Source organism: Delphinapterus leucas, chromosome 3 (assembly GCF_059928025.1).
Source record: "Delphinapterus leucas isolate spDelLeu-1000000601 "Yukka" chromosome 3, BTC_Dleu_Yukka2, whole genome shotgun sequence".
Lineage (NCBI taxonomy): Eukaryota > Metazoa > Chordata > Mammalia > Artiodactyla > Monodontidae > Delphinapterus > Delphinapterus leucas.
Genome location: NC_143131.1, coordinates 110061223 through 110079220, shown reverse-complemented (window position 1 = coordinate 110079220; position 17998 = coordinate 110061223). Strand labels below are relative to the sequence as shown.

The 17998-nt window shown below is 38.1% G+C and overlaps 1 protein-coding gene across 4 annotated transcripts in view; it reads right to left on the bottom strand.

Annotated features, from left to right (window-relative positions):
* Nucleotides 1-4780: 4780 nt before the first annotated feature.
* The window catches only part of LYRM7 (LYR motif containing 7), a 73401-nt gene continuing 60183 nt past the window's right edge, over nt 4781-17998 (bottom strand). For all 4 annotated transcript variants that reach the window (XR_016392763.1, XR_016392762.1, XM_030762733.2 and 1 more), the window contains one exon: nt 4781-17998. This exon is cut by the window's right edge. The gene's annotated coding sequence lies outside the window, so the exon portion shown is untranslated.

The window sequence follows — 17998 nt, the reverse complement described above, 5'->3', positions numbered from 1 at the left end:
ACATTTTGTTAATTTTAGGTTATTTTGGGTTGTCTATGTAAACAATCATATCAACTGCAAATATTGACCATTTTGTTTCCTCCTTGCCAATCCATATGCCTCCATGCTACTTAGGACCACCAGTGTAAGGTTTTATAGAAGAAATGATAGGGAAATATTTGTCTTATTCTTGTTTTTAAAGGGAATGCTTCTAATATTGTCCCACTTAGAATGATGTTTGCTTTAGGTTATCTACAGTATTCTAATCAAGTTAAGGAAGATGAGAAAGTAGATCCAACATATATATAATTGGTATCCTCAAAGATACAAACCCTTCCCCCACAAAATGACCATCCTAACTATCTAAAAGCATAAATCAAGAAAACTTTTTCTCCAGATAAAAGGTAATTTGACTATTATGAATCAAATAATATGAGACATATCCTAGCAAAAAAGTTATTGAGAATCAAAGAAAAAGAAAACTTTGGTTTGCCAAATAAAAGTTTAAGGCACAATAACTGTGTCTCAGATTTCCCCACAGCCCTGATTACAAGTCAGTAAAATAATGTCCTCAAGAACTCAAAGTCCTCATGGAAACAAAGTGTGAGTCAAGAATTTTATGCCCAGTAAATTGCTTTTCAGGTATAAAAGCAATAGAAGTATAATTCTAAACATAGAAGAATTTAGAGAACATAATACCCATGTTCTTCTTGAACAAACTACTTGAGGATTTACTTTCAGTCACCTGAGAAATAAATGAAACGATGGCAAAAGGACAAAGTATGCAATACTGAATTCATTTGACAGTGAGAATAGAACAATATAAAAGTTTTGTGGTTAAAGAACAAAATGTAAATGTCATAAATTCTGATGTTAAAGGAATACTACTTCTAACAAAAGCTGGGGGCTTCCCTGGTGGTGCAGTGGTTGAGAGTCCGCCTGCCAATGCAGGGGACAAGGGTTCGTGCTCCAGTCCAGGAAGATCCCACATGCCGCGGAGCGGCTGGTCCCGTGAGCCATGGCTGCTGAGCATGCACATCCGGAGCCTGTGCTCTGCAACGGGAGAGGCCACAACAGTGAGAAGCCCGCGTACCACACACACACACACACACACACACACACACACACACACAAGTTGGGACAGGAAGGAAAAAAGGTAAAGACTCAAGCAATATATTTAAGAAAATTCATCTGGCATTGGGTTTTTGAAAAAATGTGTCCAGGTGATTCTAACAGGCAGCTGAATTTAGGAACCACTATGTACTATGGGAATAATGACAGTTACTCTCCTTTTCAAGCCTCAATAGTCCATGGTAAGTACACCAAACACTCTTGATTTCTACCAGTCTCAGGGCTGTTGAACAAGGAGACAGCAGTGTGTAACAATCTGTATATTAAATCTTGTATGAGAAAACTATTTTTTTCCTTCTTTGTGTGAGATATTATTTTAGTATATAATCTTGGCAAGAACAAGCTGTTCTTGACTATGAATCTGGCCAATTGTTATAGAAATCACCAACAAGAGTTACAATGAATAAATCCAATCAGTATGCCCTGTGCCTGGAACATCCATATCAATCGAGGCTGACAAAAGAATAGTAAGCACAGTAAGGACCAAAAATAAATTAGAAAACAAACAAACAAAAACCCAGAGATAACCACCTGTAAGCTCTGGTATCCAGCAAATTTAAGAATGCTTTCGGGGTCTCCTCTTGCAAGAAGAGGAGTTGGGGGCTAACTAATCCTTGTCCTTTCTTTCCTGTTCCCATAATTTTCTTACTCCGTTCTGGGTTTTCCCATCAGCCTATTTGCTTGTCTGTGGTTTGCTCCACAGAAGTAGCAAAATCCATTCCAGATATTTGTATCAGCCTATCAGGCTGGCTGCAATTTGGAGCCATCAGTAGTCAATTTCTTTTATATTTTCTTTGTGTACTAAAGGAACAACTCCAGCTGTCCCTTATCATGTTGTGGTCCACTCCCTGGTGAACTGGACCTGGACTTTTTATCATTATGCAGTGTTTCCCTATCTCTAGTAGTACTTTTTGTTTTAAAGCCTGATATTAAAGCTACATCAGCTTTCATTTGGTTAGTATTTGTATGATCTAACTTTCTCCATTCTTTTGCTTTCAACTTCAAGATCTCTGCTCAAAACAATGGGAGTTTACTGAATTCTAATTTAATAGCTATTTGGGTCAGTACATTGAATCCATCATTCCACTGTTTTCTGACTTCCGTTGTTGTTGGGATCCAGCTTTGGCTCCTATAAAGGTTATACACTTCAGGTGTGAACTCTGGCAGCAGACAATTCAGAACAACTCTTCCGAGATCAAAACCCACTTTCTCATGGGCTGAAATTATAAGCCTGCTGAGCTAAACCAGAAAAACAAATATGGTAGAAATGACTAAGTTCTGAGATCAGAATTGGCACATAATTTGTGCAGCTCTGTGCAAAATGAAAGACTTTTTGTTAAAAAATTATTTTATTTAAAAAAATGTATTTCATTTATTTATTTATTTGGGACATGCTGCACGGCTTGTGGGATCTTAATTCCTCAATGAGGTACCGAACCTCGTCAGTGGAAGCACAGAGCCCTAACCACTGGACTGCCAGGGAATTCCCCCAAAATTATTAAGAATATCAAGACAGAGGTAGCAGGACACTAAACCAAGTTTAGGGTCCTTCTGAACACGGGGCCTGTGTAACTGCACAGGTTGTACACCCATGAAACTGGTACTGTGTGAGATAGACTCTGCTTGTTGTGGTGATCTATTACTTTTCTGCACAAATGGAGCCATTTGTGCCATTAGGACTTGAGTGAAATTCAAAGAAGAAAGCTGATCGAAAGAAATGATTCATAAAACTTTAGAAAGCAATCAACAACCTTCTTGCAAACATACACAGACTTCTCTAGGAAGAATACACAAGTGATTTCTTACAATTCTCAGCTATTGCTTTCAGAAGACAACTTACTCTAATTATAATAAACAAGCAGAAATGTCAAAGAAGTGAAGAGACTCATTTTTGCTCATTTACTACAACTATTACCACTTAGTAGAAGGTAGTACTGAGGCAGAAGGAAAAATATTCCAGAATTCAATTCTGTTTTCGAAACATTTTCCCATAGCTACCACCCATCCTTTAGATTTCACTGTGGAAATAATAACTTAGATGAAAACAAGTATATACCAGTGAGTTAATAATAGTTGTGTGATATACACATGGAAGGGTATCAAGCTACATTGCAATTTGGATATCTAATAAGATATCATGCTTTCATTAGGTTAGAAAAATGAACAGCAATAGTATATTCATTCATTCAACAATTGTTTAATGAGTGCCTACTATATGTCAAGTAGAGAACAGTAAAAAAATAACACCGTATATATATACATATATACATGTAGGTATGTAAATGTATGTATCAGATATTAGTATAATAAGAAAAAAAAGCAGTTAAAAGGAATAGGAAGCAAAGAGGGGTTGAAATTTTAAAGGGGTGACGGTCAAGGCAGATTTTACTGGGAAGATGACATTTGAGGAAATGTTTGAAGTAGATGCAGGTATTATGAGAATTTTGAGTGTGTTTGTGGATATGAAGAGACTGAAGATAAAGGAGAAGAGATAAATGATGGAAGATGGTCTGGGAGGTGATAAGGGGGTGGGATCAAGGGACATAGGTTAAGGGATTGGCCCTGAAAAGTGAAAGACAATTCATTTTCTGAGATCAGAGAAAGTGACCTAAAACTGAATTCAGAGTAAAACGTAATTGTAAATTATTGACTTTTGTACAGAGTTAAGGTGATATTAGCAACCTTAATCCTATGAGACAAAAGACCAAGGTCAAGGAAATAGTGGTGATATTAGTAGAGAAAAGAAAGTGCGTAAGATAGAAATGTAAGAATATAATTTGAGAGCTGAAGTACAGAATAAGGAAAAATGAGCTTATTTAGGATAATAAAGGCAAAGACAGTGTTTAATAAATTATTAACATCACAGCTTATAAAGGAAGCATCACGCAAAATAAGACCATAATTTTATAATCTTAAGAAAAACAGAGAGTTCCCTGGTGGCCTAGTAGTTAGGATTCAGCGCTTTTACTGCTGTGTTCATCAAAGAATTAATGAATGAATGAAAGAATAAAATAAAAAAGTAGTTTAGATTCTGAGCAAAGACAGGACATAATAAAAATCCATAACATGAATTTTGAAATTCAGAAAAATGTTGTATAAAACATAGAGAAATGTTTAAAATCTGTAACTAAAGCAATGACCCGTGGAAGGATTTCCCCTCTGAGCAGAAACACTGTCAAATCAGAGAAGGGTCAAGGAAGTTTACTCTGAGCAGGACTCTGGGATAAAGATCCCACTCCCAGCTGAGAAAACAAAACAAAGCTAAGCCTCTCTCTCGGATATGGAATCTAAATTTATTCTACCCTTATAGTTAGGGAACTCCCTGCTGAGACATTAATATTAACACTGGAGCTGGACCCCAGTGAAAAACACCTAGGATGCCTGGCAGTAGCAAACCCCAAACCACTCTAAGGGATGCTTCTGCAACAATGGTCACATGAATTATGCACTCAACGTTCACAATAAAAAATGACAAAAGACAGGCAGTTAGATTACAGTTCACAAAAACATAATAAACAGGAGGATATGCAACCTCAAGAACTTATAGAAAAATATTTCTGCAAAATTATCTTTCAAAGTATTTTTAAATTAAATAAAATTAATTTTTAAAGAATTAATAGTAAATAATTTTTAAAGATTAAAGAAAAAACAGGATCCAAAATTACAGGATAATACATATGAAAAAGAATGGGTAATTTTGATTTAAAAAAATACAATTTCTAGAAATGAAAAACAGTCATTTGAATTGAAAAATTCAATCAACTTACTATTACTGCTGTTATTAAATTACAGATTACACACAGCTGAAACAAAATAGCAAAATGGATGATGGAGAAAATTATTCAAAATATATTATGCAGTGATAAAAGAATGGAAAATAAGAATGGGAGATTAAGACACATGAAGGATAGACTGAAAGGCCCAATATAGTCTGAAAAGTGTTTTAGATAGAATAGAAGGAACACAGGAGAGGCTATACATGAAAACATAGTGGAGAGATTTTCTAGAAATGATGAAATAAATAAATTTCCAAATCAGAGGAGACTGGTGAAGAATAATAAAAGTAAATCCATATCTAGACACATAACAGTGATATTACAAAACATATATATTAAAAGGAAATTCTTATGGCAACCTTGAGAAGAGATGGTTAGTACAACATATCTCAGATAAAAAGAAAATCTGAAAGGCAATGGAAAAACAGTATCATTGACAAAAGATATATCAGGAGCAACTACAGACACCAGAAAGCAAAGAATAATACTTTCAAAGTCTTTAAGATAAATAACTGTCAGAAGAGAATTCTACATCAAGTGAAACTATTATTCACAAATGAAAGAGAAATAAAGACATTTTAGACAAGCCAGTTAAGGGAATGTGCCTCTCACAGACCCTCAGAGAAAGAACTTTCTTAACAAAAAGAAAATTGAACTAAGGAAGAGTGAGATGCAAGAAATAACAGTTATCACAGGACTGGAAAATGCTGACCTAAGAAAACAACAAAAATGACTAATTTGGGTGTTTAAAATAAGGTGATTCCCCCTCCGTCCCCCCAAAAAAAACTGGTGTTATTTTTTTGAGAACTAGATAAACCTATTTTAAAGTGTATATGGAAAAATAAGCCAAAATAGTTGGTAAAATTATGAAATAGAAAAGTAATGAGTGGGAACTCGCTCTACAAGACATTCAAACGTTGTTATAGAGATAAAAGAATAATGTGATACTGACAAGTCAGTGGAGCAGAACAGAAAGCACAGAAACTATTGTATCATATGTTGGATTTTAGTACATGACAAAGGTAGCACTTCAAGTCTTGGGGAAAAGCTAGATTAAGCAATTAGTGTGTTAGAATAACTGGTAGCTATTGGGGAAAAAAATAAATTTACTATCTATCTACCTAAAACCCCACAGCAAAATAAAATTTAATTGAATCAAAGATTTAAATGTAAAAAAAAAACTATAAAAATACTACACAAAAATATGGAAGAATACTTATTAAAAATCTTGAAGTAGAGAAGACTTTTCTAAGTGACAAAAAACCCAGAAACTGTAAAAGAAAATACTGATTTAAAAAAATACCTAAACAAAGTTAAAAGACAAATGATGATCTGGGAAAAAATACTTGCAATTCATATCATGAACAAAAGAAAACCCAACAATTCTATAGAAAAATGGGCATAGGACGTGAACTGACAGTTCACACAGAAGGAAATACCAATGGATCTTAATATATGAAAAGATACAAAAAGACTTTTGACTTGAGTCATAATAAAAGAAATGCAACTTGAAACTCCAATAAGATGGATTGTTTACCTTTTGGTGGGTAAACAACAAAAGAGTTTCTAACACATTGTTAACAAGGGCATAGAGAAATGTTTTTTTTAAATTTTACTCATTCATTCATTCCTTTATTTATTTTGGTTTAAAATGTACTTGATGAACCTGAAGGTGATTTGATGAGGAAATGTTGATTGCTGCTTCAAATAGACCCCATAATTTCATTTACTTAACACACAGAAGTGTAATTTTTGTACAAGAAATAGACCAGTGCAGAATTTCCTAGTGATGGGAGCAAGGGAGGAGAAAGGGAAGTATAGGGATGGAGGTCTAATCCATGAAGTCACTCAGGGACCTAGGTTGGTAATAATTCTGTTTCTTCAGCAAGTGGCTTTCCAAATTGCCCTGAGTACTGACATCCAGCCAAGAAGAGCAGAAAGAACATGGAGAAGAGTGCATGGGAAATGTCTTAGCCAACTTGTGCTACTCTTAACAAAATACTATAGACTAGGTGACTTTGGCGGCAAAATTTTTTTTCTCATAGTTCTAGAAGCTGGGAAGTCTGAGATCAAGGCGATGCCAACATGGTTGGGCTCTGATGAGAGCCCTCTTCTGGATTCCAAATGGCTTACTTCTGGTATGGCAGAAAAAGAAGGAGCTAGCTCTCTGGCCTCTTGTTGTAAGGGCATTAATCTCATTCATGAGGGCTCCACCCTCATGATCTGGTCACCTCCCAAAGGCCCCACCTCCAAATACCACTGCATTGAGACTAGGGTTTCAACATATGAATCTTGGGTGTTTACAAACATTCATTTCATAATAGGACGTTTTAATGGGGCATCATAGGAAGACAATGAAACGCATTTGTAGACGAATTTATTGAAATTAAAACACACATGCCTGTTGTTGCATGCCCTTTGAGGAATTTATACTACAGATATACACATGTGCAAAATGAGGTCTATACAAATATGCTCACTACAATATTGTTTTTAGTAGCAAAAACATTAAACAACCTAAATATCCAAAGTAGGTGATTGGTTAAATACATTATGATACGTGTATCTAATGGCTATTACAAGAATTACAAAGCCATTATACTATTATATATTTATATATGTAGTATAAAATATATATTTATATTATTATAAATAATTATATAAATTATTACAAGGAGTGAGGGAGCTCTATATGTACTGATATGAAGTAATTTCAAAGAAATACTTTTAGATAAAAAAAAACAACATGTAGAACAGTGTGGGTCATATGCTACCATTTACATGAGAAAGAAGAAATATGTACACACCTTATATGCTTGTATATCCATACACTGCTTCTGGACAGATATACAATAAACTGATACTAATGGTTGCCTCTGGGGAGGGGGCCTTGAAGACAAGGGACAGAGATGGGAATAAACCTTACACTGTACAGCTTTTTGTAGCTTTCAAAATAATTTTTTTCACTACGTACAACCTAGTCAAAACATAAAATACTTAAAAATACACCAAATATCAGAGAATAATAATATGAAAGATGATGGGAATTAGGCTGAAAGGTAGTTATGAGAATGAATCAGATAATTTAAAGACATGTATGCAGGATAAAATTCTAAGGTAACTGCTAAGAATGGATATAAAATGTACAATTCTAAAATAGAATAAGGGTAAAGAAAAAAATAATTCAGCAGAAGGCAAAAAGGAAGAAACAAATAAAAGGCACAAAATAGGACTGGCAGTAATAAATTCAAATATATCAGAAATCACAATGAGTGTGAGCTCATGAAACTCACAAGCAAAAGACAAGGTAACTTCAGATAGGCTCCTTTAGATTGAGCAGCCTGCCAATCACCAAAGATGTGAGAAAGGTCATGTTAAGATCATTCAATCCCAGCCAAATTAGCCCAGACCAGAATAGACCATACAGCTAACCCACAGAATCAAAACAATAATATATGTTAAGCCACAATGTTTTGCAGCAAAAGTTAACTGGTAGAGTTGGGACTTTAAAAATTATAACAAAATACTTGCAACAGTTTTATGCTATTAAATTTTGAAAACCTGTAAAAAAGACAACTTTTTTGAAAAAGATCAACTCCAGAAACAGATTCAAAAAGAGAGTGAAACTATGAATAAACATAAACCATTAATCTAAAATATACCCTCATTTAAAGCACTAGGTTTAGAGTTTACGTTAGATTTTTTAAAAACCAAACTTCAGTAACAGTTAATTTCCGTAGAATTATAAAGTAGGGAAAAGATAAAACCTGGTATAACTGGTGTAACTTTGCTATAAAATTATACAAGAAGAGTATGGAGAAAGAAAAATTAAAGGTCAATCCTGCTGATAAACATGGATGAAAAAGTCCTACACAAAATATTAGCAAACAAAATCTAGCATATATATACAGAAAACATATATACACATATAAATCTATCATGACAAAGTAGATATTATAGCAAGAATGCAAAGCAGATTCAACAATGAGAAAATCCAGAACCTAATTAATTCATTACTGTCCTCATTAAAAGATTCAAAAAAGAAAAGCCATTTTATCATCTTATTAGGTACAGAAAAAGAAAACTCGTAGAAGACTACATATATGGACAGAAACTTTCCTAATCTGAATAAGGACATTGTGCAGCTTTTTGACTTTTAGCTGTCAGCTTCATTCTTGCACTTGCGTTTTCTCTTCTCTCTATCACAGGGGGCTGGAAGCCTGATAACTGTATTTCCCGTGCTCCCTTGCTGTGGTTTGGTTAGATTCTGTCAATGGGAGACAATGGTTGAGGATTTAAAAGGTGGCAAAGGGAGAGAAGCCATTTGTTTCCTTCTTCTGTTTCTGGCTCTAGTAGCAGGAGCAGCTGTAGCAGCTGTGCCCCAGCTGCCCAGAAGCACAGCATTCTAGGGCTCTGAGTTAACAGCACTTTCACCTTTTTGCTCCTTAACCTTTCCAACAATTTTGTAATTAGTTCCGTGTGTTAGCTTCCCTCTGACATACCTAATTGGTTTGTGTTTTTCAAACTGGTTAATAACTGATATAGGTATCCACCAGACTCTGCAACAAATATCATTAACAGTGATGATTAGGGAAGAACGAGAGAGTGAGATGGAGGAGGGGGCGCATGAGCGCTCTCTGGCATCTCTTCCTATAAGGGAAACTGATCTTACAGGATCAGGGACCCACCTTTACAACTTCATTCAACCTCAATAACTTCCTTAGAGGGTCCTCTCTAAATACTGCCACACCAGGGGTTAGGGCCTCAATATGAATTTGAGGGGGACACAAACATTCTATCCATAACAATGGACAAATACCCTGAAAAAGGGCAAGGAGCTAGGCTGTTTGTGTCTGCACTCTAAAACTGAGGTATTCTTAATTACCTTTAGAGCCAAGTGTCCTTTATTGCAGGGAATAGAGCCTCTGATTAACTCAGATAAAGGATGTAAGTCTCACAGAAACCAAAGACCAAAGCCAAATTCCAATGGACTTCATGGGAACTAGAAAGCCACCAGGGACCAAGGCCACTCTATGTTTACAGTCTATGGGGCAGATTCTTTATATGGTGCTGTAGGTCAGGCAGACAATAAGATATGTCTAATATGGTTATTAACCATGAGGTTGGTTATGTACCTCTAACAAATATTCCACTCGTCCATAAGTTTACTATATTAGTAAAATAGCGGTTGCTATTGTTAATTCTAAAATTTCCTTTTCCAAACTTCTTTGTACCACCTTTAATTCTAGGATTCTTGAAATTGGCGAACTATACCACATTTGAAAGACATGAGATTTTAATCACCCAAATAAACAGGATTTTTCACTTTTATACTTGGTAAGAAAAGTTGCCAATGGAGACAAATACGAAAGTACAAAATAAAATCAAATTCTATAAATTAATGTTCAATTTTAGTTTTTACAAAGCAAATGTATTCAACCTGACAACGAGTCATGAGCTACCAAATAAAGAAGTTAGATTTCATAACTATAAAGGCTTACTTCTTTTTAAGACCACATCTTGTAAAGGGATCTTCTTTAAAAATACCATGAATATTACTGATGGTAATGGTGTCCCTTACGATTGGCCAGCTCCTGAACTGACTGATTTTCTATTTGCAGCCACAATAGTGTTAGTATCCCAGGTCAGCTTTAAAGTGGTTTGAGTAATTGTATCAGTCAGGGTTTGATTAGACAAGCAAACCAGTAAGAATATCTTTTTGGTAAGCAGAGGTGAGTTTGTGGTGACTTCCATTTGGCCTTTCCTACTACAATAGTTTTTTTTTCCAAGAGTAAAGCAACCAATGTGGGGGCTATTCCAACTATGCATGCCAGAACTGGAGAAATAACCATTAGGTGAATTCAAGAGCCTACTGAGCTTGCAGTGAAGTGGACTGGAGCCAAAATTCCAATAAATACCTGACCTTCGTAAGCCCCTACTCTGACTGATGGACCATAATGGTGCTTTGGTTCTCTAGGAATTAGTGCCCGTGTCCCATAATTTCCATAGTTTGGTTATTCCACCTTCCTCAATGCATATCACCCTAGTAAATGACTGCAGGGCCCTTTGCGTAAGTTTAGGAGCAAGATTTACAGTATATATTTTGGGCTGTGCATTAGGGTTGTTCCTCAGGGGAACCTGGTCTCCCCTTTATTTAAGAGGCTCTGGGTCTGTAAATTGGCTCAAGTCTGGTAATTGGTTCAGGAGCCAAGAGTTTTGTATTGCGTGATTCAAGTCAGACTTCGGCTCATCAGACCTAGCGTTTCCTGCTTATGCAAATCATACTAAATATAAATGATACTAACTTACTATGCTAAAGTAAGATTTCAGTACATTGCTTATCTAATTCTGACCTAGGGCCGCCATAAGCAATCAGCCAACACCAAAGATCTCTATGGGTCAACTCGTTCTGATTACCCCTTTGGCTTTGCTGTCTGTTACATTAACCAAACCCACTTGTCTTTGGCAATTAAGCATTGCCATTTTGTCCTTTTCACCACAGGAGCCTATGATCCTTTGGTTCCAGGGTTTAGTGAACAAACAAGCCAACTCCAAGAGTGGAAAGCCATTCTTAGTTCCTTGGCCTAACATATCAGATCCAGAATTTCTGCTTTGTACACCCAAATCAATACTTTTGGCCTGATCCTACTTTACATTCTTTCCACCCTGATCCAACACTCTTAGGATCCCAAATGTATTTTATCAGTCAAAATTAGCAAAATCTCACTATCCTTTTGGTGCATTTGGCTCCTTCTTGTAGGTCATTTTGTAACTGACCTCCCGAGGCCTGCCAGGATTTAAGTCTATTTCAAGTTTGAGAAACAATGAGGGATGGTGGGGATAGGTCCTGAGGAGGCTTTGTCTCCTGCAAAGCCACTCTCTCAGGTTCTTCAGGCAAGCGGAGACTGACCTTCTCATGCAGAAAGAAGGGCTACTTCTACTGGAATAGAAGGCAGAGCAAAATTTAAAGGTCATGGGCCAAGGTTCATTCACATCTGCCCATAAAGTCCCCATATCAATTTTCAAAGTCCCTCTTCTTCCCAATCAATGCCCTAACTTGAACAAAAAAGACCCTATGGAGTGGTAAATTCAATTTGCCTTGTAATTCAATCACCCACAGGATTAGCCTTTTGTTTTTCAGAAAAATTTCAGAAACTTTGCTACTGCATGAGATAGAGTTTCTTTTAGGGCAGTCATAAACAAGTTTGTAATTCTGAACGTTCCTAGAATTCCCTGGCTTGTGGAAACAACTAAAGTCACCTTAATATTGAAGACTGAATTCCACTAGTTTGAAAGCTCTCACGTACATAACTGTAAAACCTTGGGCCTCTTTTGAGGTTTCTCTCTTACAGACATACCTCTGGTGTTTTTGGAGGTTGTCGCATAGTGTCACAAAGCATGCATGGCCACTGTGCGTGGCACTGCTTTCACTTGGCTCTGGGCCACCACTCCATACTCCCAGCAGACTGCTGCTGGAGCTGGCACCACAGCCCTACTCTGAATTGCTGCTCTGTGCTCCACCTAAGCCACTGTTGACACAGGGGCTGCTCCTTTACACTCTATGCCTGCCATCCCTGTCATAGCTGCTTCACCTGGACTCCCATTCCCTCTCCCTCAGGCTGCTGTTTATGCTGGTGCTGCTGCCCAAGGTAACTAACTCTCTTGGCCTTTCTACATGCGCTGCTGCTGGCCCAGCTGCTGTCACTCTACCTGGATGCTACTTCTGGGTGCCTTGCTGCTCTGTCGTACTCCATTGCCAGACCTTCTGCTTTGCCTCCTGCTTCTGCTGTGGTCACCCTATCCTTTGCAGCCAGTCAACATCCTTCACTGTCATCACCAATCTGCCTTAGGCTGCTAGCATTCACCTTGTATAAAATGCGTAGAGAAACATTTTCCTCTCCTCTGTGCTCTGTCCTCTTATAGAATTCCACCTCAGAGCTGCTTGGGGCCTGAGGTGTTACATAGTATAAGGAGTCTTCAGTATTATCCACACATGCTCCTGTCCTCATAGGTTCATGTTGGCGATTAGGACAACAGTAGAGCTTGTGGGGAGGTTGAGTCAGAGGCACTGCACTACACCCAGAAATCCTCTTGAAATCTCAGGTCTTATTACTGAGTTTAGTTTATTGTGTTAGGCTTCTTTCCTTGAGATTGTGCCAGGTTTCTTACAGGAGCTGCATAATCTACTTCTCTTTTACCCAGTTTTCTACTCAGTTTGAATTCCTATCATGAACACAGTTCAAATGCTTGTCCTAGAAGATGCCAGTGAATACAAACAGATCCAGTGGTGTGTGAGGGCCTCACTCCACACTAGAATATAAAGGATAGTCACTCCACTGTAGGATTTAAAAACTCTCATTTGGCTTTATCAGAGGGAAGTAACTTCATTTCATACATGTATATGTGTGTATGTTTGTATGTACATGTATCAACAATTATTTGTCAGATACATATATTGTGACAGATGCTCCAAGTATATCTATGAGCAAAACAAAGATCTTTGTCTTCAAAGCGCTTACATTTAGTGGGAAGACAGAAAAAAAAAAACAAATATAATATGTATTAGTAGCTGACGACTGCAGAAAAAATATAACACTAGAACAGGGTAAGGATAATCTGAAGTGTCAGTGGTATGTGTGTGCACATGTGTGAATGTGTGCCTGCATGCATGGGCACAGTTGTAGTAAACCAGATGGTTAGGGCAAGTCTCACTGAGAAGGTTCCCTCACTGAGGGAAGACAAGAAGGAAGAGAGAAAGTTAGCTAAGGAGAAGAACATTTCAGGGAGAGGGCACAGCCAGGGCAAAGTCCTAACCCAAGAGTGTGCATGGTGTAATGGAGTTAACAGCAAGTAAGCTGTTGAAGGGGAGTGAAGCTGAGTGAAAGGGAGAGTAGAAAGAGACAAAGTCAGAGAGATAATGGGATGCCAGGTTAAGTTGGACCTTGAACCTGTTGTAAAGGTTTTCACTTTTACTCTGACTAAAATGGGAAGTTTTTGGAGGACTTTGAGCAGACAAATGACACGACCTGTCTTACATTTTTTAAAGCTCTGGCTTCTAACTATGACGTTTAGGTTAGAGGAAGAGGGATAGTGAAGAGGTTATGAGGTTAGTCCAAATGAGAGAGGATGGTGGCTCAGACCAAGGTAGTAACTGAAGGGGTGGTGAGTACTCAGATTCTGGTAATACTTGAAGGGACAGTCACATAGGATTTCCCAAGAAATTGGATGTGAGAGATAGAGAGGAGTCAAAGCTAACACTAATATTTTTTACCTGAGCAGATGGAAGGAAGGAGCTGTTGCGAACTTTCAAGATGCCAAGATACGGAACGCCGCAGGTGGGCCAAGTTTAAAGAGTAAGGTCTGGAGTTCTGCTGGAGACCTGTAAAGTATGAGATGCCTATTAGACATTCAAGGAGATGTTGAATAGGCAGTTGGATATTCAACTCAGGATTCAAGAGGGAGAACTGGGCTGAAGAGAGACATTTGGGAGTTGTCAGATAAGAGGTTTACATTTACAGCCCAGAGACCAGATGAGATCATCAAGGTAGTGAGTTTGGATAGAGAAGAAAGGGCCCAAGGCTGAGCCTGGGGCACTCCAACACTAAAAGGTTAGAGAGGAGACACCAAGTCAGTCAAAGACTGAGAAGAAATAGCCAAGAAGGTAGGAGGAAAACTAAAAGAGTGTGGTATCCTGGAAGTCAAAAGAAAGTACATCAAAGAGGAGGGAGTGATCAATGTCATAAAATGCTGCTGGTCAGACAAGATGAGCACTGAAAATTGACCAATGGAATGATCAATATGAGGTCACTTGATGGCCTTGACAAGAACAATTTTGGTAGAGTAGTGTAGGCAAAAGCTTCACTGAATTTGGTTCAATAGAGGTGGAAAGGGAAAAATTAGAATCTATAAATGGCTATTAAGGAGTTTAACTGTAAAGAAATTGGACAGTAGGGGGAGGGAAAAGTAGGTCAAAAGGAGTTTTTTGCTCATTTTATTAAAGACAGTAAAAATAATAGCGCCCTTGTAGGCTGATGGAAATGATTTAGTGGAGAGTGAAAAGCTGATAACAGGGCCTAGGGAGCAGGAACTACTGGAGCAATGTCTTTTATTGGGTGAGAGGGAATAGGACCTCAGTGTCTAAGTTGAGGGACTGGCTTTAAACAGAGCAGGAATAGCTCATCTATGGTAACAAGCCGCTATGGGGGAGATTTTGCTTCGTGTAGAAAATGGCAATTTTTAATCTGGTTTATAATATTGGTCATAAGAGAGCAGAGGGTTTGTCAGATCAATGGAAAATCAGCTTTCCAAGTTGGCAGCTGTGCCCCTACACATTCTCCCCCAGTACTCATCCGGCACACACATGCCCAATCCCAAGGGGTGGTCCAGGCCCCAGGCATATTTAGGGAAGGCCAAAGAAAGGGGTCTTTATGGTGGTCACTGACATTCAATTCTGGTTTGCAGATGCTCCTGATTTGATTAGAACATCAGGTGGGAATAGAGGAAAGAAACACTTGTGTTTTTCTGTCAATTGAGTTCCATTTAGGACTAGAAAGGAAGAAAAAAGAAACAGTTTTCTATTTTAAGTAAATGAATAGGGTGATGATGAGTCAATAAATTAGCTAAGAAACAGTGCTAGGAAGGAGAGAAAATAATCTGCTATTTTAAGAAAATGGACGGGGTGACAATGATTTCATTACATTAGCTAAGAAACCAGTCAGCGCTTATTGTACGTTTCAGGGGGAGAGGCCTGAAAACCTGAATCTTGCACAAATCTAGAAGCTTGGCAGCAAGCAGAGTAAGAAGCCAAGACTGGATAAGCAGTAGGATGAAGGTAGAAAATGACACTGCAATCTGGATTTGTCTTTCTGAGGGAACTGCTGAGAATGGTATGGAGAAGTTAAGGGTGCCATGTCCCACACTCATGTCCTCATCTGCGTCCACGCCACTCACTTGTCACTCTGTCAAAGAAGCCTGCTGAAGCACAAGATCTGGACAAGAAGCAGAGAGTGTATCATCTGAGACCAAAACAGAATTGCAGGGTACTCGTCTACAACAAATAGTAGAAATGCAAATACAAGTGCAGTGATGTGTGAGTCTTCACCTGCATTCGTTTTGTTTAAAATTTCATTTAGCAGTAGCTCTGTTTTCTTTGATTCACTGTCGCTATCAAATAATGCCAATAATAGGTAACATATTATGAACTTACAATGTGCCAGGCACTGTTCTAAGTAGTTAAAATGTATTTATTTAGGGACTCCCCTGGTGGTCCAGTGGCTAAGACTCCTCGCTCCCAATGCAGGGGGCCTGGGTTCAATCCCTGGTCAGAGAACTAGATCCCACATGCCACAACTAAGAGTTTGCATGTCGCAACTAAAGATCCCGAATGCTGCAACTAAGACCTGGTGCAGCCAAATTAATAAATATTTTTTAAAAACGTATTTAATTAATTTCAAGCAGGGACTATTATTCTCCCTTTACGGATGAGGAAGCTGACACACAGAGGTTAGATAACCTGACTCTGCACACAAAGCTAGTGGCTAAGTTGGGAGACAATCCAGGCAGTCTAGTGACAAAAGCCAATGTTCCTACCTACTCCGGAATAGTCTCATCTCAGGACTTGGGGACTTCTGGATTGCTAAAGAACTTCTTACTGACTTGGGTGTTTGTAAAAAAATCTGTTTTATCTTTGCATTATGAGATTCTATTTCAATATTAAAATTTGAGTGGAAATTTCTTGTCTTCACAGAGATTTTAAAATAGAAAAACTTAGCTACTCTTTCTTATGAATCCAAACAATTTCTGGGAGCACTCATCCATGTGAGCACTATGTAATGGTGAGTCAGAACTGTTTGAAAGGTTTGGGGAGTGATACATTATTTATACTGCTAATTATCATACTAAAATTATAAATTTGCACAATGTTTATTGTGAATATTCTTCAGGTGCAGTTTAGTTATTCAAATTATTTCTGACTTTATGTATACATATGAATCAATGCTAACTTGCCATGTTCTTTTCAATACCCGTATTTACCAATTAATAAAACATTAAAATTTACACAATTCACCTATGGAAAACAGCTGATGGCAAGTGCGAAAAAAGGGGGCTAATAGAGAAAAAAATGAGAAAGAACAGTTCATTTTTGCAAGTAAGTAAAAACATTTTCCTCTTTATTTTATAAATTGTAGAGGTGGAAAAATGAAACAAAGAAGTCAGAGGATATTGTTAGGCATGAAGCTCTTCCACCCTGTAACAGAAGTAGTTCATGAAAGCTTCATCCTCTGGAGAAAGAGTGGGTATTCTGGGATTGCTTTTTGTTGTTGTTTTTCCCACAGATAGTGTGCTCACACAAGGGAGTATTACATTGTAAATTCTGAGGGTACGGTCACATTTCTCACTTCCTGTATATTTTTCATAGTATCTGGTGCTTTGCATAGGAGAGGGTGTTATTAATAAATATTGATTTGGCTGGGTATGATGATTAATTTTATGTGTCAACCTGATTGGCTAAAGGATGCCCAGGGCTTCCCTGGTGGTGCAGTGGTTGAGAACCCGCCTGCCAATGCAGGGAACACAGGTTTGAGCCCTGCTCCGGGAAGATCCCACACGCCACGGAGCAACTAAGCCCGTGCGCCACAACTACTGAGCCTGCGCTCAAGAGCCCGCGTGCCACAACTACTGAAGCCCGTGTGCCTACAGCCCATGCTCCACAACAACAGAAGCCACCACAATGAGAAACCCGCGCACCGCAAAGTAAAGTAGCCCCCGCTCTCCACAGCTAGAGAAAAGCCCGCACGCAGCAACGAAGACCCAACACAGCCAAAAATAAATAAATAAATTAATTTTTAAAAAAAGGATGCCCAGATAGTTGGTAAGACCTTATTTCTGGGTGTTTCTGTGAGGGTGTCTCCAGAAGAGATTAGCATTTGAATCAGTATAGAAGATCTTCGTTACCAATGTTGTGGGCATGAACAGAACAAAAAGTGGAGGAATGACGAATTTGCTCTGTTTGAGCTGAAACATCCATCTTCTCCTGCCCTCAGACACGGGTGCTCCTGGTCCTCAGGCTGTCAGACTCAGATCAGGACTGACACCACGTGGCTCTGCCACTC